Here is a 24,573-nt window from a genome sequence, read left to right as displayed (position 1 = left end):
AAATCAGGGAACAGCCAGTGGACAGACTGGCTGGTGAGTCTGGAGGGAATCATTCCAACAGCTGCATAGAGAACCAAAGAAGGAAACGGAAAAGGTGAGGTGGTCAATGGCTTGGGAATGGCAGATTTGTCATTTAGCCAGAAGGAAAATGCCTTAGAAGTTAAGTGGACACTAAAAACTTTCTCTAAGTGAACCTGTTTTCAAATCAAACTCAAGTTCGGAAGGAAAGACTCAGCTAGGAGGAATAAAAAGCACAAAAAGCATGCACAGAGCCAAAGAGCAAGAAAAGACCATTGCTTGCACAGGGATTTCACTGCTTGAAGCAGTCCAGTCAAGGGGTGAGCAGCTTCCAGACTGAAACCATGTGACTACTCATCAAGCTGGCTGCCTGCAGGAGGCATCTTTCCATCCAAATTGGAAAGGAAAAAGTAAAAATGTCTCTGTTCAGAGTATGACTATGTATGCAGAAAAGTCTAAGGAATCTACACACAAAAAAAGCTACTAAAACAAACAGCAGGATGCAAAGTCAACACACAAAAATCAATTTTATTTCTAGACACTAGCAACAAGAAATTGGAAAGGAAAATTTTTAAGTCCATATACAATAATACCTGGAAACAAAACAATTAGGAATACATCTGAATAATAGCTGTCCGAGATTCTCTATTATTAAAAATGAAAGCAAATACATTCCTCAGCCTAATAAACACCCAGTTTAGGTATCACTGTAACTGCTGTGTTCCTCATGGGATAGGGAATAGGGGAAGGAGGGAAGCAGAGGGGGAATGCCATTTGCTTGAACTTTCATTTTGGAGTTGTTATAGAGAAAATAAGAATGGCTCAAGGGGCCGGGCGCGGTGGTTCACGCTTGTAATCCCAGCACTTTGGGAGGCCAAGGCGGGTGGATCACCTGAGGTCAGGAATTTCGAGGCCAGCCTGGCCAACACGGTGAAACCCTGTCTCTACAAAAAATAAAAAAATTAGCTGGGCGTGGTGGCAGGCGCCTGTAATCCCAGCTACTTGGGAAGCTGAGGCAGGAGAATCGCTTGAACCCGGGAGGCGGAGGTTGCAGTGAGCCAAGATCGTGCCACTGCATGCCAGCCTGGATGACAGAGAAAAACTCCGTCTTAAAAAAAAAAAAAAAAAAATGTAGCTCAAAGGAGAAGGATAAAAATCACCGAAATGATTCTGGAACGCAGCCTCCATGTCCATAGCCAAAATTGAGTGCCTTGGTACCCAGAAGATGCCAGCAAGACTCTGAAAGTAGAGAATGTGAACCCGAGGAGGTCTCTTAGTCCAATCAAAAGACATTTTGCTAGTTACAAAGGTATAACTGAGATTGGTTTCTATTTCCTCTGACTGAGATTTGCTGACTCACCAGACATAAACAAAGCAAAAATACACTGTAACTGCCACCTCCCATTCTTACTCTGCCCAGTGTCAGAAGAGGGCAGATCCTTGGCCCAAAAGAGATGAAGAGGGTTACAGCTTCTCATGGTTCCAGTCAGAGCTCAGCATCTGTCAAAGAAGGTAGATATTGTTACAACCCTTAAGAAAACAATCTCCCTCATCTCATCTGGAGAAGTCTAGAAATTCCACCAGTGGACCCTGGCTGGGCTAACAGTGGCTACAAAGATGAGAGGCAATCCTTCTACCTTTGGCTGCCTGGAAGAGAAGGCCATGGAGTTATCCTACTTCTGGGAGCTGAGTGGTGACATTATGACTTACTGAGAGTGGCCAGATATTATGGAGCTGGGCTGCTCATGTTCAACTCATACATTTAGTCTTTAAAGATACATCATTCAAAGCCAACAATCCTTATATTTTATTATATTTTATTTTTTTGAGACAGAATCTCACTCTGTCGCCTAGGCTGGAGTACAGTGGCGCGATCTTGGCTTCCTACAACCTCCATCTCCCAGGTTTAAGCAATTCTCCTCCCTCAAACTCCTGAATAGCTGGGATTACAGACGCGTGCCATCACAGCTGGCTAATTTTGGTATTTTTATTAGAGACGGGGTTTCACTATGTTGATCAGGCTGGCCTCAAACTCCTGACCTCAAGTGATCTGCCCACCTCAGCCTCCCAGAATGCTGGGATTACAGGCGTGAGCCACCATGCCTGGCCCAATCCTTATATTTTAGGCATAGCATACAGCATTTGCCCCTAAATTCAAATTGTTGCATTACAGTCAAATTGCATGTGCCTGCTTCAACTAATTCAGGAGACGTGATAACTAAAGGGGGAAATTTTTATTTAAAATATCAGATGCAGGCCCAGGCTCGGTGCCTCACACCTGTAATCCTAGCACTTTGAGAGGCCATGGCAGGTGGGTCACTTGAGTCCAGGAGTTCAAGACCGGCCTGGGCAGCACAGCAAGACTCCATCTCCATGAAAAATTAGCTGAGCGTGGTGGCATGCCCCTGTGGTCCCAGCTACTTGGGAGGCTGAGGTGGGAGGATCACTTGAACCCAGGAGGTGGAAGCTGCAGTGACTCAAGATCATGCAACTGCACTCCAGCTTGGGCAACAGACCTTGTCTAAAAAAAAAAAAAAAAAATTAGCAGATGCATCGGCATCTTGGCTTGGAAAGGGACACGTGACCCAATCTTGGCCAATGAGACCTGAGGGAAGGAGGGGTGCTGATGTCTGCAAGGAAGCTGCTAGGAAGAGTTTTACTCCATGATCAAAAGAGAAGCTTGAGGATTTGGGGGTTGGGGAGTGGCTTTTTGGGTTTTGGAGATGGTTGTTATGTGATGACTGGAACTGTGGCAGCCGTCTGGAACCACAAGAGGACAAGCTGAGTAAAACATAGCAGAAAGAGTCTGTGTGCAAGATCAATAAGCCACTTCCCAGCCCTGGAATGCCCTACCTCCATCCAGACACTGTGTTTGGAATATAATAAGCAATAAATATAAGCCACCTTTTAGCAAGAATTCTGTATTTATAGCCCAAAACATCCTAACTGATGCTCAGGTCATTAAAAAGACAATTCAGCTTTGTCCAACTTTGGTTCATTTGTCCAACTTTTCAATGGACAAACAATACAAACAGAAAACGCAGAGGAGAGATACAGGTAGCCAAAACACATCTTTAAAAGATGCTCGGTTTTGTGAATAACAAAGGAAACACAAATGAAAACTTTTTTTTTTTGCCTATCAGCTCTATAAAATTTGCTAATACTAGAGCTGATACATGTTTGGGGAAACAGGACCTTTCAGACTTTTGGGTCGATTGCAAGCTGGTACACTGGTACTCAATTTAGCAATGCATATTAAAATTTCGCTGGGCGCGGTGGCTCACGCCTGTAATCCCAGCACTTTGGGAGGCCGAGGCGGGCGGATCACAAGGTCAGGAGATCGAGACCACGGTGAAACCCCATCTCTACTAAAAATACAAAAAATTAGCCGGGCGCGGTTGTGGGCGCCTGTAGTCCCAGCTACTCAGGAGGCTGAGGCAGGAGAATGGCGTGAACCCGGGAGGCGGAGCTTGCAGTGAGCCGAGATCGCGCCACTGCACTCCAGCCTGGGCGACAGAGCGAGACTCCGTCTCAAAAAAAAAAAAAAATAAAATAAAATAAAATAAAATTTCAAGGGTCTGTACCTTTAACCCAACAATTCTACAGAAATACACATAAGCACAAAGCTGTTTGCACAAGGATGTTCAGTGGTACTGTACTGTTTGTTAAACAAAACAAACAAACAAAAAGTCTGAAATAGTCCAATGCCCACCAATAAGGAATTGAGTAAATAAATTATAGCACATCATTCTGTGGAACAGCCAGAGCTGCTCAAAATAAGAAGGTAAATCTGTGTAGACTGACATTTAAATCTATACAACATATACTATGAAGGAAATCATGTAAGTTTCAGAAGAGTATGTATACATCCCATTATCTTTTTCTTTTTTATAATGCTTTTATTGTACTGAAATAAATCTTAGAACAGCATCCAACAAACAAATTATCATTAGGAGCCTTAATATGAAGGTCTTAAAATTTAAACTTTATGCATTTTTGTGCATGGGGGTGTGTGTGTGTAAAGAAAACACATTAATTGCTTTTATAATTGGAAAAAAAGAAGTTTAATCTCATCAGTCTAACAGAAAGTGCTGGTCTTCACTTAGCAGTCACACTTATCCTAAGAGGGCTGTAGGCAAATGTCCCAACTCTATTCCTAGTCAAGGGGAAGCCCAGGATACCAGAGCCACACAGGGAATCTGTGTGCTGCTTAGGATTTGAGGGTGAGGTGAAACTGACCCTGTGGCCATTAAGAGGAGTCTAAGAAACCGATCTGAGTGGCTGTGGCTATTTCACAGTATCATGTGCTATTATACTAAGGGCAAAAGCTGAAAAGACAGCCTAACAGCCCATGCCAGGGGCTAGATAGAGGCAAAATCCAATGGATGGGAACCTGTGGCACCAACCCTAAGCTAGCGGCACTGAATGGAGGTGACTGGTGTCCAAAGTGATTCTCTGAACAGCTGAGGCAGAGTGTGGCTCACAGGACACCTGCCGCCTCAGGGGCTGGATGGCAGGAAGCTATGAAGATAGCAAGCTATCAGTGAATAACTGATGTATAAAGAAGCAATAAAGTCTCTCTGGCCAAGTGAGGCAAAAAAAAAAAAAAAAAAAAAAAAGCAGCAACAAACCCTTAGGCTGGTTTCAATTTTCTATGCAAAATCGTTTCAGATTTTAAAAAAGCAAAACCATTTACCTTCTTAAAGCATACAGTTTTTTAGGTGTAACTTAAATTTCTTTCCGGTCATAGGCCTGTGAAAGTTCGCATACTTCCTGATGCAAATCATTTTTTAAAGAGTGCCTCATTCTATTCCAGTGGCTCAAAGAGATTGTATAGCATCAAGCTCTCTCCCTCTTCCTTTGACACCTGCTTTTGGTAAATGAGCATCATATGAGAGACTTGCCACAAAGTGATACCCCAAACTCCTGAAGAATTGAGCTGAGAGGGAGACGTCCGCTCCACCCTTTCGCTCTCCAGAAAACTTTCTGTCCGAAGCCTCCGGGGCAGCCAGCCATATCCTAGTGCAGCAGGGCTGGGTGAGAAGTCCTTTTTAGGCAAGGCATTAAAAAGAGTTGGCTGAGCAGATCTAAAAACCCTTGGTCAACAGGGCGGAGCCAGGCCTGAGGCAGAAGTATTACTTCACAGTTGCATTGGCTTCCTGTGGCCGCCAATAGAGGCAGCATCTGGCAGAAAGCCCACCACAGAGAAGAGGGAACTCCACGGAGAAGAAAATAGTAATGAGGCCCCAAAGGTGGAAGTACAGCCTGAGAAACTGCCCAGCCTGGGACTGGCTGCCTTGCCTGCTTGTCTTGCTGCTCTCGCAGGGCCTGGGGTGTGGTATCCCCTCAGGCTTTAAAATCCTGATATCCCTCCCATGGGGAGCACTTCTTACAAGCGCTCTTCATATATTCTTTAATCCATATCATTTATTCCATGTCATGAAACTATGGGGCAGGTGCTATTATTAACTTCATTTTTCAGATGGGAACACTGAAGCTCAGAGGTGAAATAATTACCCCAGGACGCAGAGAAGTCAAGGTTTGAAACCCCCACATGGCCAGCCCTGAAGCCCAGACTACTGAGACCGCAGCAACTGAGTTCTCAAGTGAATAGCAAGAAGATGAGGTAAGGGTTAGTGCTACCTCCAACTGACACTGGATTGGGGCAATCTTACCTCCTCTCTCATAGGTAATATTTTGGGTTTTCCTTCCTTGCACATAACCAGGCAAATGGCTGCAATTCTAAAAAGATATAAATATAAAAACAAGAAGTGAAACAGTGCAGACACCTGAAACCCAAAACCCAACCATTTCTGAAAGCGCGAGCTAGCGGAGCTGCCGTACAACAGAAATAGTTGTGTCCTGTTTAGATAGGCTTTGTTTTGCTACATGGCTGCGTATGCAGTGAAGTGATATCAAGTCCTGAGGGCCCATTCCTTTGATGAGTTAAACACACAAAGGCCTACATTTTGATGCAATCTGATAGCATGTAGCTAAGTCCTAGACAAACTGCAACTGTGAGGAAGTGATAAACCCAACTTCCTGCACAAAGCTGCCTGAGATAACACTTTCCATGGACTGGAAGGAAAAAAAAAAAGAGAGAGACATGATTGCTACAGAATTTTAAAGGAACTATTCCATTCTTAATAAATAACCTCTTTTTCATGTGGTCCCAGAAAAACAAAACAAAACTGATTGCCATCCAGTGACTCTGTCGTAATTCCACATATGATTTAATTCCGATTTTACTCAGGCAAAATCGGTCACTTGAGAGTCACTTGATTTTCTCTCTTTAGGATACTACAGTTCTAACTTGAAATCTCAGTTATCTTCTTGGCCAAGAGAATGTCTCTGAAATTTTACAAGAAGTCAGATTGAGAGAACTGAGTTTGCATTAACTGGCTCCTGGGGTTCTTACTGAGCCCCTAAACAGGCCCATTCAGTTTGAATAAACACACATTGGAATCCTTGCCAACTTATCCAAGGGCCAATAGCTGTTCCCACAATACCAAAACAGGGTCAACGTGGCAATTTCACTAAGTGTTTATGTAGATTGTGTCATATAGAAACAACCAATAAAAGCAGATTGTGCTGGGAATGTTCTGTGAATGCATTCATTCATTTATTTAGTAAATTTTTTTCTTTTTTTTTTTTTGAAACGCGTCTCGTTTTGTCACCCAGGCTGGAGTACAGTGGTGCAGTCTCAGCTCACTGCAGCCTCTGCCTCCTGGGTTCAAGCTATGCTCCTGCATCCGCCTCCCAAGTAGCTGGGATTACAGGCATTCGCCATCACGCCTGGCTAATTTTTGTATTTTTACTAGGGTTTCATCATGTTGGCCAGGCTGGTCTCGAACTCTTGACCTCAAGTGATCTGTCCGCCTGGGCCTCCCAAAGTGCTGGGATTACGGGGGTGAGCCACCACGCCAGGCCGGCAAATATTTATTGAGGGCTTACTACATGCTAGGAAATGCAGTGGTGAACAAAAAAGAGATAGCCTCTGACTTCATGGACTTTCCAGTCTAGTTAGAGAAGCAGATATTAAACACACAAATAATGTTAAGGGCTCTGAAGAGAAAGGATAGGGTGGTCCAATTTCAGTTTAGATGAGGTGGTCAGTGGAGGTCCAAATATTAATACCAGTGGAGGCCCAACTGATGATGTGGTATTCAGGCCTGAATCATCCAAGCAACCAAAAATGAGGGAAGCCACCAAAAAGTCCTAACTCAGGACTTCCTAACTCGCAAGTCCTGAGTTAGGAAAGAATTTTGTGCCTTTGAGGAACTAAAGGAAAGCCTGTGTGTCCAAAATAAATTAAATGAGGAGAGAGGATATGATAGGAGGCTGGAAAGGAAGGAGGATCCAGAAAGTGCAGCGCTTGGTAGGCGTGAAGAAGTGTGGCTTTAGACTGAACATGGTGGGGAAACATTTCACTAATACTGCTGAACAGGCGGGGTGCGGTGGCTCACACCTATAATCCCAGCACTGTGGGAGGCCAAGGTGGGTGGATCATTTGAGGTCAGGAGTTCGAGACCAGCCTGGCCAACATGGTGAAACCCTGTCTCTACTAAAAATACAAAAATTAGCCAGGTATGGTGGGACACGCCTGTAATCCCAGCTACTCAGGAGGCTGAGGCAGGAGAATCGCTTGAACCTGGGAGGCAGAGGTTGCAGAGAGCTGAGATCCCACCACTGTACTCCAGCCTGGGCGACAAAAGCAAGACTCTGTCTCAAAAAAAAAAAAGGCTGGGCATGGTGGTTCACGCCTTGTAATCCCAGTACTTTGAGAGGCCAAGATGGGTGAATCATTTGAGATCAGGAGTTCAAGACTAGCCTGGCCAACAAAGAGAAACCCCACCTCTACTAAAAATACAAAAATTAGCTGGGTATGGTGGAAGGCCTCAGCTACTCAGGAGGGTGAGGCAGGAGAATTGCTTGAACCCGGGAGGTGGAAGTTGCAGTGAGCCAAGATCGTGCCACTGCACTCCAGCCTGGGCAACAGAACAAGACTCCATCTTAAAAAAAAAAATGCTGTTGACCTCTCATCGTGTTCTGCTCCTAGATTGTTTTCTAGGCAAGGATCTCAAAAAAATGCAGCAGTCCTAAAGGCCTTTGAGAAAAATTGTGAGAAGAAATTCCTCCAGGTAATTTGAGACATCAAAGATATTTCCCTAAATTCAGTCATTTCGGCCAAACCACAAACCAGGATGGGGGGGGGGAAATTAGGACAATAAAAAACAATCAATCAATTAGATCACATGTCATTTTACCATTTGAATATGATTCTAAAGTCACATGGTTCTTACATATAGATAGGAAGTTGGCAGTGATGTGGACCAATTCTTTCTCATTTTACAAGGGAAGTAATTGAGGCCCAGAAAGTACATGGCCTTATCTCCTGGCTCCAGGCAATCTCCACCATACAAAGCTGCCTCTGAAGAACAAAAGTCAGGGCTGCCACACTTTCTCCTTCTCCTTCTCTGAGTGGGACCTAGAATTCAGAATCTGTTTCTAGATTGCTAAGTGATCTGTGGCATGCTACTTACCTCCCAGGCTCACTCTCTCGCTGGTTCTTTATTATAATAATATTATTATATTTTATTATTATTATTATGATGATTTGTCTAGCGATGGGGGTGTCATTATGTTGCCCAGGCTGGTCTCAAACTTCTGGCCTCAAGCGATCCTCCTGCCTGGCCCATGCATTGAGCTTCCACACAGGACTTCAGAGATTCCTTTGCTGAAGTTATTGGGATGGGAAAATAAACAGCCCAGCGTTCAGAATCTCACCAGCCAAGCACTGAGGATGGAGGGCCTGGAAACCTGGGATTCGAAAGTGCAAAACTAATTTCAAGTTCTCCCCACTTTGAGTCTTCTCAATGTGTTGGTTTCATTCCACAATCAAATGTCTTTTTAAAGGACTTTAAGGTACAGGTTAATAAAATTTCTGTCTCCGCCTGTCATGTGTATTTCCAAGTCCCAACCCTTATATCTCTGAGAACCTACTCTGTGTAAGCCCCACTCATTACCTGGCCCTCAACTCTGGGGATTTTGAAGAGCTGGGTTTCAAAAAGTGATTAGAAGTTTGCTTTTCATTCTTAAGCTCCTGATAAAAGATCCTACACTCCTTCAAGTGAAGGTGAAGAGCTTGCTGGTTTGAGATTGAATTAAGTCATTTAAAAAGGATAACACCTCCAGAACCAATTAGACTTTGCCTTTGCTATTCTGGTAGCTTTCCTCTTGGTGTTGATTGGAGTTTTGCTTTATAGTCACTGTCTGATCTTGGTAGGATTTCATTTAGTTGACCTCAGGCAAAATCCTTTACCTCTCTAGCCTCCACTCCCCTTTGGATGATGCTTAAGGCCCCGGCACTTCCAACGTTCTACGTGTTTAAGACAAATCAAAAGGAGTTTTGAATCACAACAGAGAAGAGTCCTTAATACCTCACTTCCATTTTTTTTTTCTTTTGAGATGGAGTCTCACTCTGTCATCCAGGCTGGAATGCAGTGGCACAATCTGGGCTAACTGCAACCTCTGCCTCCCAGGTTCAAGCGATTCTCCTGCCTCAGCCTCCCGAGCAGCTGGGATTACAGGCGTGTGCCACCACACCCAGCTAATTTTTGTACTATTAGTAGAGATGGGGTTTCACCATGTTGGCCAGGCTGGTCTCGAACTCCTGACCTCAGGTGATCTGGCCACCCCCAGCCTCCCAAAGTGCTGGGATTATCTTTATTTTTCATTTTTTATTTTTTATAGAGATGGGGTCTCACTCTGTCATCCAGGTTGGAGTGCCATGGGCAATCATAGTTCACCACAGCCTCGAAATTCTGGGTGATCCTCCTGCCTCAGCCTCCCAAGTAGCTGGGACTATTGGCATGTGCCACCAAGCCTGCCTAATTTTTAAATTTTTTATACAAAAAATTTGCTGTAGGGTCTTGCTATGTTGCCCTGACTGATCTCAAACTCCTGGCCTCAAGCAATCCTCTCACCTCGGCCTCCCAAAGTGTACAGATTACAGGTGCTGGAAAATACCTCACTTTCTAGAATGGAAGAAAGAAAGGGAGGGAGACAGAGAGAGGAAAGAAAGTGGGAGAAGCTGGGGAGAGAGGGAGGGAAGGGAGAAAGAAGGAAGAGAGGGAAGAAGTAATTGGTGAACAAACTAAGGGAGGAAAAACGGGGAGAAATCTGTGCTTTCCAAACCTCTCTGCAGCCTTAATAGAAATAGATCAGGCTTTTGTTGTGAATAAGTTAATGCTTATTTAGCTTTCAAAACACAGCTCAGTGGAGTACACCTAGGAGCCCTTTGCAGACTTGGAATCTGGAAGGGAGGAAAGGCATGTACGTCAGCAGCTTCTGTTTAAGAAAGCAAATGAAACATCCACAGAAAAATTGTTAGAGAGGACTGACTATGTTTTTCTTTTACATTTGAAATACTTTCTATTTCATTGATTTTGTGAACTGTTGAAAGTTTTGAAAAGCATTTAGCCCAGAGCCTAGTGCTTAGCAAGTGCTCCGTAAATGTTGACTATAATTTTTACTACAGTGGACTTTTGGTTCAGGCACCAGAAAGTGTGACTTCTAGATCTATGAATAACCATGTGACTTTAAGTAAGTCTCTCGGCCTCTCTGGGTTTGTTTTCTAATTTGTGAGGCTGGGATTGAACGAGAGGGTGAATAAGAGCTTTCTCAGCTGGTATTCCTCAATTCCATTTCTCCTATGTGGTACCTCCATGTTTGGACTGAACATTTATATCATTTTAAGGAAAAAAAAAGTCTCACATCATATAATAAACCACTTAAAAAACTTGAAAGAACACTTCTTCCTTCTCTAAATTGGTGGGGTTTGGAGCATTAAAATTAGAGAGAAGTAAATGGGATTAACATTCGCCTAAAGGACCAATTGTGAGGGCAAATTTTGAGCAAGTAATTAAAATGTAAATCCTCTTAAATTTCAACATAGCGAGTCTGATTCTAACACTGCATTGTGGTATTTGGAGGACTGTCAGCGTTTCCCCCAGCTCTGCTGGCTGTTAACCCAAATCACATTGTCGGCTGAAGACAGTACTTCCTATAACTGGGTTTCGAACATCCTTGGGAGAGTGTCATTTCTCTAGGGGCTTTTCTTCAAGTTAAATTGTTTTTGCTTTCCCAAACTGTGTCAGCACATCTGTTCTTACCTATCTTAAAAGCTTCATCAACCCAACAATTCTCCAAAAGGAAGAGGAAAAAAAGAAAAAAAAGCTATTGTGCAATGAAAAATATTTGGCAAATCTCATGAAAACACATTCTTAAAACATCTTTCACTTCTGAGAAACAAAGTAAAATGTAAGAATTGTTTTTTTGTTGTTGTTGTTTGTTTCATGACTAACAAAATGAATCATTGCTACCAATGTAGTATACTGACCATATAAAACAAGTATGAAGGAATGTTCAGTTCAAAAAATAAAAATAGGCTGGGCATAGTGGCTGACACCTGTCATCCCAGCACTTTGGGAGGCTGAGGCAGGCAGATCACCTGAGGTCAGAAGTTCAAGACCAGCCTGGCCAACATGGCAAAACCCCATCTCTACAAAAATACAAAAATTAACCAGGCATGATGGCGGGTTGCCTGTAATCCCAGCTACTCAGAGGCTGATGTGGGAGAATCGCAGAGGTTGCAGGAAGCCGAGATCACGCCATTGCACTGCAGCCTGGTTGACAGAGCGAGAGCATTCCGTCTCAAAAAAAAAAAAAAAAAAAAAAAAAAAAGAGAGAGAGGAAAAAAAAGAAACATGTGATGCTATTGAAGGACATGGTGACTGGAAGGGGTGGGAGTGATAAACTGAAGCAAGCCTCCAGGGTGGTCTCCCACCATGGTAGAGCAAGGTAGATGATGGGGCCAGTCTCTGAGATCAGAAACTCAGGAGCAGCAGCAGCTTTAAGGAAAAGATAAATTCAATCTGAAACATTACACAAAGGACTTGGTCAGTGCCTCATTCCTACAATCCCAGCACTTTGGAAGGCTGAGGTGGGATGATTGCTTGAGCCCAGGAGATCAAGACTAGCTGGACCACATAGAGAGACACCCATCTCTACAAAAATAAGAAAATTAACTGGGCATGGTGGCACATGCCCGTAGTCCTAGCTACTTAGGAGGCTGAGGCAGGAGGATGGCTTGAGCTCAGGAATTTGAGGCTGCTGTGAACCATTATCTTACCACTGTACTCCAGCCTGGGCAACAGAGTGAGATCCTGACTCATAAAATGAATAAAAAAAGGGACCTGTAAATATCCAAATATAACTGCTGGGTAATCAGATCTGTTCCTCCAGAACTGAGGGAGAGAACTGGGTTTGAGAAACACTCTGGGGTAGCATCATTCTAAGGTGGTATGGTCATTAAAGCCATGAGTTTGGATAAAGTTTCTCAGGGGAGGAGCCTAAGAACATGGCCAAAGGAAAGCAATGTTTAAAGAGTGCTATAGATTGAACTGTGTTCCCCTAAATGTTATGTGCTGAAGTGCTAACCCCCAGCACCTTAGAATGGGAGCTTACTTGGAAATAGAGCCAACGTAGCCGTGATTAGCTAAGATGAGTGCTATGCTTTAAATGTCAGTCCCTTCCAAAACTCACATTGAAACTTAATCCCCACTGTGGCAGTATTGAAAGACGGGGACTTTAAAAGACGATTGGGATTGGGTCATGAGGGCTCTGCCCTCCTGAAGGGATGAATTCATTCATGGATTCATGGGGTGATGGATTCCTGGGTTATCATGGGAATGGGACTGGTGGTTTTATAACAAGAGGAAGAGCCCTGAGCTAGCACATCCACGCCCTCACCATGTGACGCCGTGCGCTGCCTCAGGACTCCACAGAGTCCCCACCAGCAAGAAGGTTCTCATCAGATGTGGCCCCTTGACCTTGCATTTCTCAGCCTCCAGAACTGTAGGAAATAAATTCCTTTTCTTTATAAATTACCCAGTTTCAGCCAGGCATGGTGGCTCATGCCTATAATCCCAGCACTTTGGGAGGCCAAGGCAGGTGGATCACCTGAGGTTGGGAGTTCGTCACCAGCCTGACCAACATGGCAAAACCCCATCTCTACTAAAAATACAAAAATTACCCAGGTGTAGTGGTGTGTGCCTGTAATCTCAGCTACTCAGGAGGCTGAGGCAAGAGAATTGCTTGAACCTGGGAGGCAGAGGTTGCAGTGAGCCAAGATTGTGTTACTGCACTCCAGCCTGGACAACACAGCAAGACTCCTTCTCAAAATAAATAAATAAGTAAATACATTACCCAGTTTCAAGTATTCTGTTATAAGCAACAGAAATGAAGTTATGGTAGAGGAGGGGAGCTAATACGATATGACTGGCGTCCTTATAAAAAGGAAACATTTGAACCCGAGGCATGTAACAGGGAGAACACCACGAGAAGATGAAGGCACCGATCAGGGTGATGCTTTACAAGCCAAGGAACAAGTCCTGCCAACATGTTAATCTCCAAATTGCAAGCTCCAGGACTATGAAACAATACAGTTTTGTTGCTGAAGACACACAGTTTGTAGTATTTTGTTATAAGGAAAAGCCCACAAAGAATATCAAGATAATCAGGTCCGAGAAAGGAGGAAGCCAGAAAAGCATGGCATCACCAAGCCGAGAACAGGAAAGAGTCTCAAAGGGAGGTCATGGTCAACAAGATCAAGTGTTCCCAAGAGGTCGAGGAGGATAGAAAAGTCAGCCTTGGCAAAGCAATGGAGAGGTCACTGGTGACCTTGGGAAGGGCAGTTACAGTGAATTAAAGAGGTGGAGGACAGATTGAAGTGAGGAATAAAAATAAACTTTCCAGACATTTAAAGAAGGAAAGAAGATAGGAAGGAAGTTGAAGAAGGAGCATTGGGTCATGTATTTTTTCCTTTTTTGTTGTTTTGTTTGTTTGTTTTGTTTTGTTTTTGAGACGGAGTTTCGCTCTTGTTGCCCAGGCTGGAGTGCAATGGCGCGATCTCGGCTCACTGCAACCTGCGCCTCCCAGGTTCAAGCAATTCTCCTGCCTCAGCCTCCCGAATAGCTGGGATTACAGGCGTGCGCCACCACGCCCGGCCTATTTCTTCCTTTAATGGGAAAAAATTAGTACAGCTAATTGATGAGGATAACTAGCCAGTGGACGGAGAAAATGTGAAGAAGGATAGAGAAAGAAATAGACAGGGGGGAAGGTGAGGAGGCAGAGGAAGAAGAGGGGGAAGGAGAAAGTAGAGGTGGAAAGGGAAGGAGAGGGGAAGCAGAAAAGAGGCTGAGAACCACAGAGAAGCCGTTCTGGTGGCTGGGCTAGCAGTGGTAGTGGTGACAGCCACACCCGTTTCCAGGCAACAGTGGCAACAAGGCCAAGGGCAGGGTCTGGGTTCTATGACGGGAAACAGCAAAGGCATCCAGCGATCAATGATGGCAGCAGCAGCATCCTCACCAGGCTGGATTTATGGCAGGATTTTGACTATGGCCCTGGCTACTGCACTTATTTCTATCTGTTCTCTGAGCTGCCTTTCTAGCCTCTTTGGGGATTCTGGGAGCTGCCCACTGGCTTTTTGATCCATTCTTTTTTCTATTTCAGTCAACCTGAGTCAGTTTCTGTTGCTTACAGCTGAGAACTTTACCTGATTCAATTACGTACAATGCTGAGCATTTTAGAAGGAGTTTTAAAAATCCTCCCAGCAAATCTAAGAAGTAGACTTATATTATCATCTCCATCTTCCCAACGAGGAAGCTGAGAGATGAAGAGCTTAGGTCACATGTCCAACATCACCAAGCTAGTAGGTAGCACTGCCAGGCTCACACCCAGGCCTATTTGCCTCCAAAGCACTTAACCACCGCAATCTCCTGCCCCTTCCTTGGGCAAGCTCTATCACCTCCTGCAAATGGCAATAGTGCACAGTGAGACTGCCTCCCTGTGTCCCAGCACTGGGGAAACACAGTTCTGACTGCTCTGAGGAGCTTGTCTGGTGAGCCCCTTGCACTGTTCTTCTCCATTCCTGGGGAGCCTTGACACCAGTACCCTCATCTACAATGATGCCCAAACTTCCACCTTGGCCTACAATATCATGTAAGCAATTTGGAAATTCCTTCCAAAATAAGTTTCTAAAGCCAAGATCCCCATCCAGCAGACACTAGTTCTCAAAGCCTGAGCTAGAAGATCTTAAAGGCTTGCCCAGTAGGTCTTCCAATGGTTATCATGACCACATGGCCTCATTCCTCCCGTGTCATTCATGTCCTCCGGAATGCTGAGATAAAGCCAAGAGAGCAAGAGGCTCACTGGGGAGAGGGAGACACCCATGGAAGATAAAGGAGGAGGCAGCAGAACTGGGCAGGGAGAGCCTAGGATCACAAGACAGATGTGACAGAATCTCAGTCAGCTCCACAGGGAGCCATTTGAGAAGTCCCACGTTAGACAGAAATAGCTAGGCCTGCACTCACCATTCTCTGTCATTGGCTATGGGCTGACCAGGAAGAGCACAGCTCCAGCATGAAAGCTATGGTGGATTCTAAAGGTGCTGTAGCCAGGTACAGTGACACATACCTGCAATTCCAGCTACTTGAGAGGCTGAGGCAGGAGGATCACTTGAGGTTAGGAGTCTGAGGTTGTGGTGTGCTATGATCATGCCTGTGAATAGCCACTGCATTCTAGCCTGGGCAACATAGCAGGACCTCATCTCCAACAATAACAACAAAACAGTGCTGCAGCTCATTGCATTCCTCCCCACTGAATGTCAAGTCCATGGCCGCAGCACCTAACACCCACCTTCTTTTCTCTTTGAATATTTGGGATGCAAAGAACTGTAATAAAGAACCCCGTTGTGCTCCTGCTCCACTATGGTTATGTTCCACAGCACCTGCTCTGACCTGAATCTATTTGATTTTTTTTTTTTTTTTTTTTTTGAGACTAAGTCTTGCTCTGTTGTCCAGGCTGCAGTGCAATGGCACAATCTCGGCTCACTGCAACCTCCATCTCCCGTGTTCAAGCAATTCTCTTGTTTCAGCCTCCCAAGTAGTTGGCATCACAGGCGCACACCACCACACCCTGCTAATTTTGTATTTTTAGTACAGAGTGTCACCATGTTGGCCAGGTTGGTCTCGAACTCCTGATCTCAAGTGATCTGCCTGCCTCAGCCTCCCAAAGAGCTGGGATTACAGGCCCGCACCCTGCCCTGTTCGATCTTATAGACACAAATAATCCCAAGTCTTCAGAGATATATTAAATATAAAGGATTTGTTCCTCAAAATAATAGTATTAATAATTTTATTAGAAGCCCCTATTATAAATATTTAATAAAAATTCTAATTCGCTAGCAGAACTCAACTCTTACAAACCTCTGAGACCTCCTCTCTCTTTGGCTAGTTTTATGCCAACATCTAAAGGGATCTCAGCAGCCTATATTTGTGTTCTTGGCCAAGCGACTTCTCAAAATGGCCCACCATTTCCTGATAGAACAACACATGGGAAGACACTAAAGCTGAATGAAGCCTGAAATGGCCATTCCTTGGTATGACGGCCTGCCTTATAGTGACTGCCACTCTTTCAGTGCTAGTGAATCAAGTTTAGGAGAGAGAACAACTGTTCCTTTTGCAAGCCATTATTAACTGCTATATGTCAGGCACCATAATAGGTGCTAAAGTTACGGTGGCTGTGGTGGTTTTAAAATACATCTGCAGCCAGGCATGGTGGCTCACATCTGTAATCCCAACACTTTGGGAAGCAGAGGCAGGAGGATCACTTGAGCCCAGGAATTCTAGACCAGACTGGGCCACACAGTAAGACCCTGTCTCTACAAAAAATAAAAAAGTAGCTGGGCATGGTGGCACACACCTATAGTTCCAGCTACTTGGGAAGCTGAGGTGGGAGGAATCCTTGAGCCTAGGAGATTGAGGCTGACTGAGCTGTGTTTGCACCACTGCACTCCAGCCCGGGCAAAACAGTGAGGCTTTGTCTCAAAAAAAATAAAAAATATAAAATACATCTACAAATTATTTTACAATTTTCCCTTCAATGATGGAGCCTAATTCCTCTTTCCCTTGAGTGTGGGACAGACATAATGACTCACTTCTAACAAATAGAATGTAGCAATAGTGATGATGTATGACTTCTGAGACTAGGTTATAAAAGGCAGTGTATGTCCACCTCCTTGCTCTCTCTTGGATCAATCGTTCTGGGGAAAATCAACTACCATGTCGTGAGGACACTCAAGCAGCCCTATGGAAAGGTCCATGTCATAAGGAACTGAAGCCTTCTGCCAACAGCCATGTGAGTGCGCCATCTTGGAAGTGGATCCTCCAGCTTCATTCAAGCTTTCAGATGACTGTAACCCAACCAACATCCTGACTGCAACTTCATAAGCAACCCAAACCACAGCCATCCAGACAAGCTACTTCCAAATCCTTAACTCACAGAAACTGTGAGATCATAAATGCCTACTGTGTTAAGCCACCAAGTTTTGGGGTAATTTGTTATATGGCAATAGATGCAGTGGGAGACAAGACCAACAGTTCCTGTCCTCATTCTTACAGCAGATAATAACCTGTTATTAAGCAAATGTGGAAACAATGTGAGTCAAGTTGTGTCCAGCAAATCTATGCAAATGCTAGACTTACCCACCAACAGGAAATGTGATCAGGAGATTATTGTATTGATTGTGACTAGAATATCAATTTGGAGTCACCAAAAGGTACAGCCTGTCTTTATGCTATGATCAGCAGAGAGACTGCAGCAAATGATGGTGGGGTCTGATATAAGATCCAGTGGATAGGGGTCAGAGTGGGTGCCATGGCAACCCAAACCTCCTGCAAAGCAGGTGAAGGGAAAGTAGAAGCCAAGGCCCTTACAGAGAAAGCTGATCTGCAAAGAGTATGGGAGAGCTGAGAGAGGCAAAGACAAGACACCATGCGTGTGTCTCCAGGGAAACAGAGACAAACCACTGTCCATTTCCTGTGGGCCCACAGGACTACCAGGGTTGTATTCTATGAGGTTTCCTAAATACACACACACACACACACAAACACACACACACACATATTTTTTCCCACATGGGAATCCAGGAGTCTTCTTCAATCACTGCTTTAGTCAAGGCACCCTCCCCCTACTTGTCCTACAAACCTTAGTTAGGTCCCCACTCCTACAGGTCAAGCACCTCAGCCAGGTATTTTTGCAGCCCTCCTCAGTCTGGCTCCAACTCACCTTTTAAATGATTCCCCACTTATACCCTATCTCCAGATAAGCTGAACTCCCTGAAATTTGCCATGGGTCTTGGTTTTTCAGCCTCAAACTCTTTGTCAAGTCACTCTTTCCACTTGGAAGCCTATCGCTACCCTCATCCGCCTCACTTTATTCTAGCTATACAACAAAGATGGTCTTAAGGCTGGGTGCAGTGGCTCATGACTATAATCCCAGTACTTTGGGAGGCCAAGGCAAGAGGATCACCTGAGTCCGGAGTTCAAGACCCTATCTCTACAATTTTTTAAAAGAATTGTGGCACGCACCTGTAGTCCTAGCTACCTGGGAGGCTGAGGCAGGAAGATTGCTTGAGCCTAGGAGCTCCAGATTGCAGTGAGCCATGATCATGCCACTGCACTGCAGCCTGGGCAACAGAGTGAGACCCTGCCCCCCTGCCAAAAAAAAAAAAAAAAAAGATGGTCTTAAATGTGTTTCCATGAAGCTGTTGCTAATCCCTTCAGCTGGTATAATGTTTCCCTCCTCCGAATGCATCATTTATGGTATTGGTAGAGTATAAGTCCTTTTCTGACGATACTATAATTACATACGTGCATAGCTCATCACCTCTACGCAGCCATAGCTCCTTGAGGGTGGAAACAAGGTTATTCATCTTGGTATCAGCTTGGTCCTAAGCCCCCTTCTCTGTTCACTGTCTTCTCTCCTTAAATAATCTCATGATTTATGACTTCATCCACTCCATCTAAATGCTGATGCTTCCAGCTCAGACCTCTCGGCTAAGCACCAGATCCTACTCACACCACCTACTCCCACAGCCCCATGGCTGTCTCCAGGCTCCTCACGCTTGGTGTGTTCAGTGGGAACTCATCGTGATGCCCCCCACCCAACTCAGGCCTCCTCCAGGTTTCTTTTCTCAGTAAATGCCACCCCCACCCCCTACTGGACATCCAGTTTTGCAAGCCAGAATCGAGGAGTCCTCTTGGAACTTCTCCACCCATCAACAGTTATTTCTACTCCATCACCAGGCCCTATAAGTTTTACATTTTAAATAGTATTCAAATCCCAAAACTTTTCTACACTTCCACTGCCACCCCTTAATCCAAGCTGCCCTCATCCCTCACCTTGCCCACATCCTCTGTCTGGTATCCTAAATGGGCTCCCCACATCACCTGCACCTCACATCTCCATTCTAGTCCATTCTAGTTCATATGACTAGAATGGCACTTGTTTTGTTAAACTCAAATCTGGTCAGGTCACCCTACAGGTTTAGAATCTTCCATGACTTCCTATTCATCTAGGATAAAGACCCAAATCCTTAATATAAACTGACTACAGGGCCCAGCATCATCTGGCCCCTGTTTATGTCTCCAGCCTAATTTTGTGCTACTTTCTTTTTTACTCTCAATATTTCAGTCACAGGGCACTACTTTCAGTTCCTCAAAAGCACCATGCTCTCTACAGCCCTGGGGCCTTCATGCATGCTGCTGCTTTTCACTCTGGCCACCGCCTTTGCCTAATAAACTCCTGTTCATCCTTCTAGTCTCAGAGCAGACCTCAGCCCCTCAGCCTCCCTGACCAGATCTGGTGCCTCAATTACATATCCTCACTGTCATCTGTATTTTCTTTTATTGTATTTAGATTGTTCCATAATTATAGATTTGTATAATTATTTGAAGGCAGATACGGCTATTTTGTTTCATAGATATAGAAGCTGTTCAGCAAAATTTGTAGAAAAGGAAAGGAAGGAAGGAAAGAAAGGAAGGAAGAAAGAGAGGACCCAAATAATCACTGACAAACTCTGGATAGACCAACACCGGGCAAAATATATTAACGACCAGCTACATTTGGCTGCCAATATTGTCAAGATATGTCAAGTGTTTCCTGAGGCCTATAATTTTCACATTTTCCTCTATTTTCTAGTTGCATCAGTTAAAAAAAAAGTTGTTTTTTTTTTTTTTGAGACGGAGTCTCACTCTGTCTCGTCCAGGCTGGAGTGCAGTGGTGCAATGTTGACTCACTGCAGCCTCCACCTCCCGAGTTCAAGCGATTCTCCTGTCTCAGCCCTCTGAGTAGCTGGGACTACAGGCACGTGCCACCACACCCAGCTAATTTCGTATTTTTAGTAGAGATAGGGTTTCTTTCTTTTTCCTTTTTTTTTTTTTTTTTTTGAGATGGAGTTTCACTCTGTCACCCAGGCTGGAGTGCAGTAGTGCGATCTTGGCTCACTGCAACCTCTGCCTCCTGGATTCAAGCGATTCTCCTGCCTCAGCCTCCCAAGTAGCTGGGATTACAGGCACCCGCCACAATGCCCAGCTAATTTTTTTTGTATTTATAGTAGAGGCAATGTTTCACCATGTTGGCCAGGCTGATCTTGAACTCCTGACCTCAAGTCATTAGGCTGCCTCGGCTTCCCAAAGCGCTGGGATTACAAGTATGAGCGACCGCATCATTTAAAATTTTACTTAGCTGCAAGTAACTGAACACAGCACTTAACCAAATAGGGTTTTTTTCTCTTTTTTTTTTTTCACATTATAGAAGTCTTAAGATAAGGCTGAAGCAGTTGCTTACAGAAAACAAGGTCCCAGCTTCCTTCTAACTTTTCTCCGCTACTCTTAGTGCCTGACTTTCTTCCTCACAATGGAAAGCTGGGCTGCTCCTCCAGCATGGTGCTCATACTCCACACAGAAAGAAGGGGAGGAGTCAAGGGCAAAACACATGTACTGATTGGACTTGTCCCTTTTTATCAGGGAAACAATGGGGCTCTCCTGAAAGCTCCCGGAGGAAGCTTCTACGGATATCTTTTTGGCCAGACCTGGGTTGTAGACACTTCAGCTTCAAGGGGCTCTGGCCCTAAGCCCAGCTGGAGGCCTGTTAGTGAGGAACAAGGAGAGACTGGAGACCAGAGGCCAACCAGGGCATCTGCCGCTCTACTGCCACAAACAGATAGATCAGCTGGGTTCCAAGGCTCTGACGCAGGCTCAGAAGCCCAGATGAAAGTAATCCAGGTGAGTAAACTTTCTGAGTTTGAAATTTTGAGCAGAGAGACTCAAGCTCTTTAAAAAGAGAGACAGAGAGAGTGAAAAGGAGAAGAGAGGAGACGAGAGAAGGGGCGAGGAGGGGAGGGGAGGGGAGTGGAGAGGAGAGGAGAGGAGAGGGACTGGGCACAGTGGCTCATCTGTAATCCCAGCATTTTGGGAGGCTGACACAGATGGATCACTTGAGGTCAGAAGTTCGAGACTAGCCTGGCCAACATGGTGAAACCCCATTTCTACTTAAAAAAAAAAAAAAAAAAAATATATATATATATATATATATAGCAGGACATGGTGGTGGGCTCCTGTAATCCCAGCTACTTGGGAGTCTGAGGTAGGAGAATCGCTTGAACCCGCAAGGCGGAGGTTGCAGTGAGCCAAGATCATGCCACTGCACTCCAGCCTGGGTGACAGAACGAGGCTCCATCTCAAAAATAATAATAATAAAATGGTATTCATGCCTATGGTAAGAAAAAGAAAGAAAGATTGGGCTTTGCAGGTATGGTGCTAAGCCATGCAAGTGAAAAGTGAAGAAGTCCATCAAATACATGGTTGATTTATATATAATACTAAATAAATCTGCTTAAACCAAATATATGAAAGAACCATTCCTCCTTGAAATATTCCTCTCACTGTACACACTTCATTTTAAAGATCAACTTTCTTTTCTTTTTTTTTTGAGACAGGGTCTTGCTCTGTCACTCAGACTGGAGTGCAGTGGCAACATCACAGCTCACTGCAGCCTCAACCTCCCAGGTTCACGCAATCTCCCCACCTCAGCCTCCCAAGTAGCTGGGACTACAGGTGTGCGCCACTATGCCCAGCTGATTTTTTTTTTTTTTTTTTTGTATTTTTAGTAGAGATGCCATTGTGCCATGTCACAAGGCTGGTCCCAGATTCCTGGGCTCAAGAGATCCTCCTGCCTCACCCTCCCAAAGTGCTGGGATTATGGGTGTGAGCCGCTGCACCTGGCCTAAAGATCAACTTTCAAGAAGTTAATTCATCATTAAAATTTGAGCCTACAATTAAGGCATGACATTACTAGACATTGCCCCTTCAATCATATGGCTTCCTCCACACTCTTCATGCAGGCATGTGTTCAGTCTCCAGGAAGAGAGCAAGTGAGACACTATCCATTCATCAAACGAAAAATGAAAAGTAAGCACACCGCCAGTTCAGCCATACCTAAGAACAGGAAAGCTAGAAGGCAGAGGAAGAATTAAGAATGCAAGGGATTCATAGAGAGATTGAGCCTATACCAGGGAGAGTTTAGAATGAGGGAAGCAAAGTGATTTTTGTGTGGAAAGGCGGGGAGAGGTTTCCTCAACAAGGAGATGACAAGCTGGATAACTCAGGGGCAAGGCCACATGACCTATGGAGCACAGGCAACAAGATAGCAAGCAGGACATGCCCACATGAGGAGAATTTGTTTTTCAATTAATACCACTGCCTTTAATTAGTTCAAGTCAACTTTTTTTTTTTTTTTTTTTTTTTTTTTTTTTTTTTTTGAGGCATGGTCTCACTCTGTCTCCCAGGCTGGAGTGCAGTGGCACAATCACAGCTCACTGCAATCTCAACCTCCTGGGCTCAAGCGATCCTCCCACCTCAGCCTCCTGAGCAGCTGGGACCCCAGTTGCGCACCAACATGTCCGGCTAATTTTTTGTTTATTTTTGTAGAGATGAGGTTTGCCCTGTTGCCCAGGCTGGTCTCGAACTCCTGGACTCAAGCAATTTGCCCACCTTGACTTCCCAAAGTGCTGTGATTACAGGCTTGCACCACCACACCCAGCCAACAAGCATTTCTCAACCATCGTCTGTGTGCCAGAGGCTGGTATTGTCCTCTGCCCTGAAAGAAAGGAGAAGAAATATTATTGCTAGATGGAACTTTGGAGGATACACATTCATTTTAGAGATAAGGATATTAAGGTCCAGAAAAATTAAATGACCCCATACTCACCCCAATTAATTAACAACAGAAAACCATGATAAAATCCAGGATTTTCTGGGTCTTGAATGTTCACGCAAACAAAACCCTGAGGACCTGGATACAGCCCATCTCTTCAACAGGGCAATTCCTACATTTCAGAGGAGATGGAGTTTTGCTGTTGTTGCTGTTGCTTTGTTTGTTTTTTTACAACTGACTTACCATGTACAAAGTCATGCCATTCAAAAATTATCCCTGATTCTCAGACTTGCCCTGTTATTTTTCTCTGCTGTCATCAAGCATGTATCAGCTGAAACCTGGCTGAAAATGCCTCCCATGAAGACTGGTTCAACCTACCCAATATTAATCACTTCACTCTGCTTCCTAGCCCTTTCTCCCACATACCTCGTCCTCTGCCTTCCTCCCCCACTCTGGGGCACCTCCATGCACATCCACCAGGTTGATCTGCACTTTTTAATTAATTGTTTCAAGGTGTTCTGATGTCATATCAGAGGCTATGTCTCCCAACTACCTTTGTAAAGGCAGGAAAACAAAGGCAATACTACACATAGGCTAACAGTTTGGAATGAGAAGACCTGGCTTCAATTGGAGCTCTACCATTTACTGTTTTGTTTTGATTTTTTTTAAGATGGGGTTGACCAGGAACGGTGGCTCAAACCTGTGATCCCAGCACTTTGGGAGGCTGAGGTGGGTGGATCACTTGAGGTCAGGAGTTCGAGACCAATCTGCCAACATGATGAAACCTCGTCTCTACTGAAAAAAGATGAAAATTAGCTGGGTATGGTGGTAGGCACCTGTAATCCCAGCTACTCAAGAGGCTGAAGCAGAAGAATTGCTTGAACCTGAGAGGTGGAGGTTGTAGGTTGTAGTAAGCTGAGATCATGCCACTGCACTCCAGCCTGGGTGACAGAGCAAGACTCTGTCTCAAAAAACAAAACAAAAAAAAAAAAGATGGGGTCTCACTCTGTCACCCAGGCTGGAGTGCAGCGGTGCAATCTCAGCTCACTGCAACCTCCAGCTTCCAGGCTCAAGCAATCCTCCCACCTCAGCCTCCCGAGTAGCTGGGACTATAGGCATGCGCCACCACACCTGGCTAATTTTTATATTTTTGGTAGATACAGGGTTTCATCATGTTGGCCAGGGTGGTCTCGAACTCCTGAGCTCATTGAGCCTCATGTTTAACATCACTGAGCCTCATGTTCCTCATGTATATGATGAGGATAACAATACCTGCTTTGTAAGGATGATGCAAAGACTCGATGAGGTAATGCATCACAAGCACTGAGTGGTATAAAGTTTCATACTGGTATAAAGTCAGGGCTCAATATGTTTATTGTCATTATTTTATTTGTTCCCACTCTCCCATCTCTCCAAGGAAAGCCTAACCCATGGCAT

At 44.6% G+C, this 24,573-nt stretch overlaps 1 long non-coding RNA gene across 1 annotated transcript; it reads right to left on the bottom strand.

Moving 5' to 3' along the window:
• Nucleotides 1-1,129: 1,129 nt before the first annotated feature.
• LOC126962060 (uncharacterized) lies at nt 1,130-23,059 on the bottom strand. Its single transcript, XR_007728578.1, has 3 exons — nt 22,974-23,059; nt 5,694-5,760; nt 1,130-1,518 (listed from the first exon to the last, which is right to left on the bottom strand). It is a non-coding gene; the product is annotated as an uncharacterized LOC126962060 (long non-coding RNA).
• Nucleotides 23,060-24,573: the final 1,514 nt, after the last annotated feature.

This window comes from Macaca thibetana, chromosome 9, assembly GCF_024542745.1.
Source record: "Macaca thibetana thibetana isolate TM-01 chromosome 9, ASM2454274v1, whole genome shotgun sequence".
Lineage (NCBI taxonomy): Eukaryota > Metazoa > Chordata > Mammalia > Primates > Cercopithecidae > Macaca > Macaca thibetana.
The sequence above is the reverse complement of the archived record's forward strand: the minus strand, read 5'-3'. Positions and strand labels throughout refer to the sequence as shown.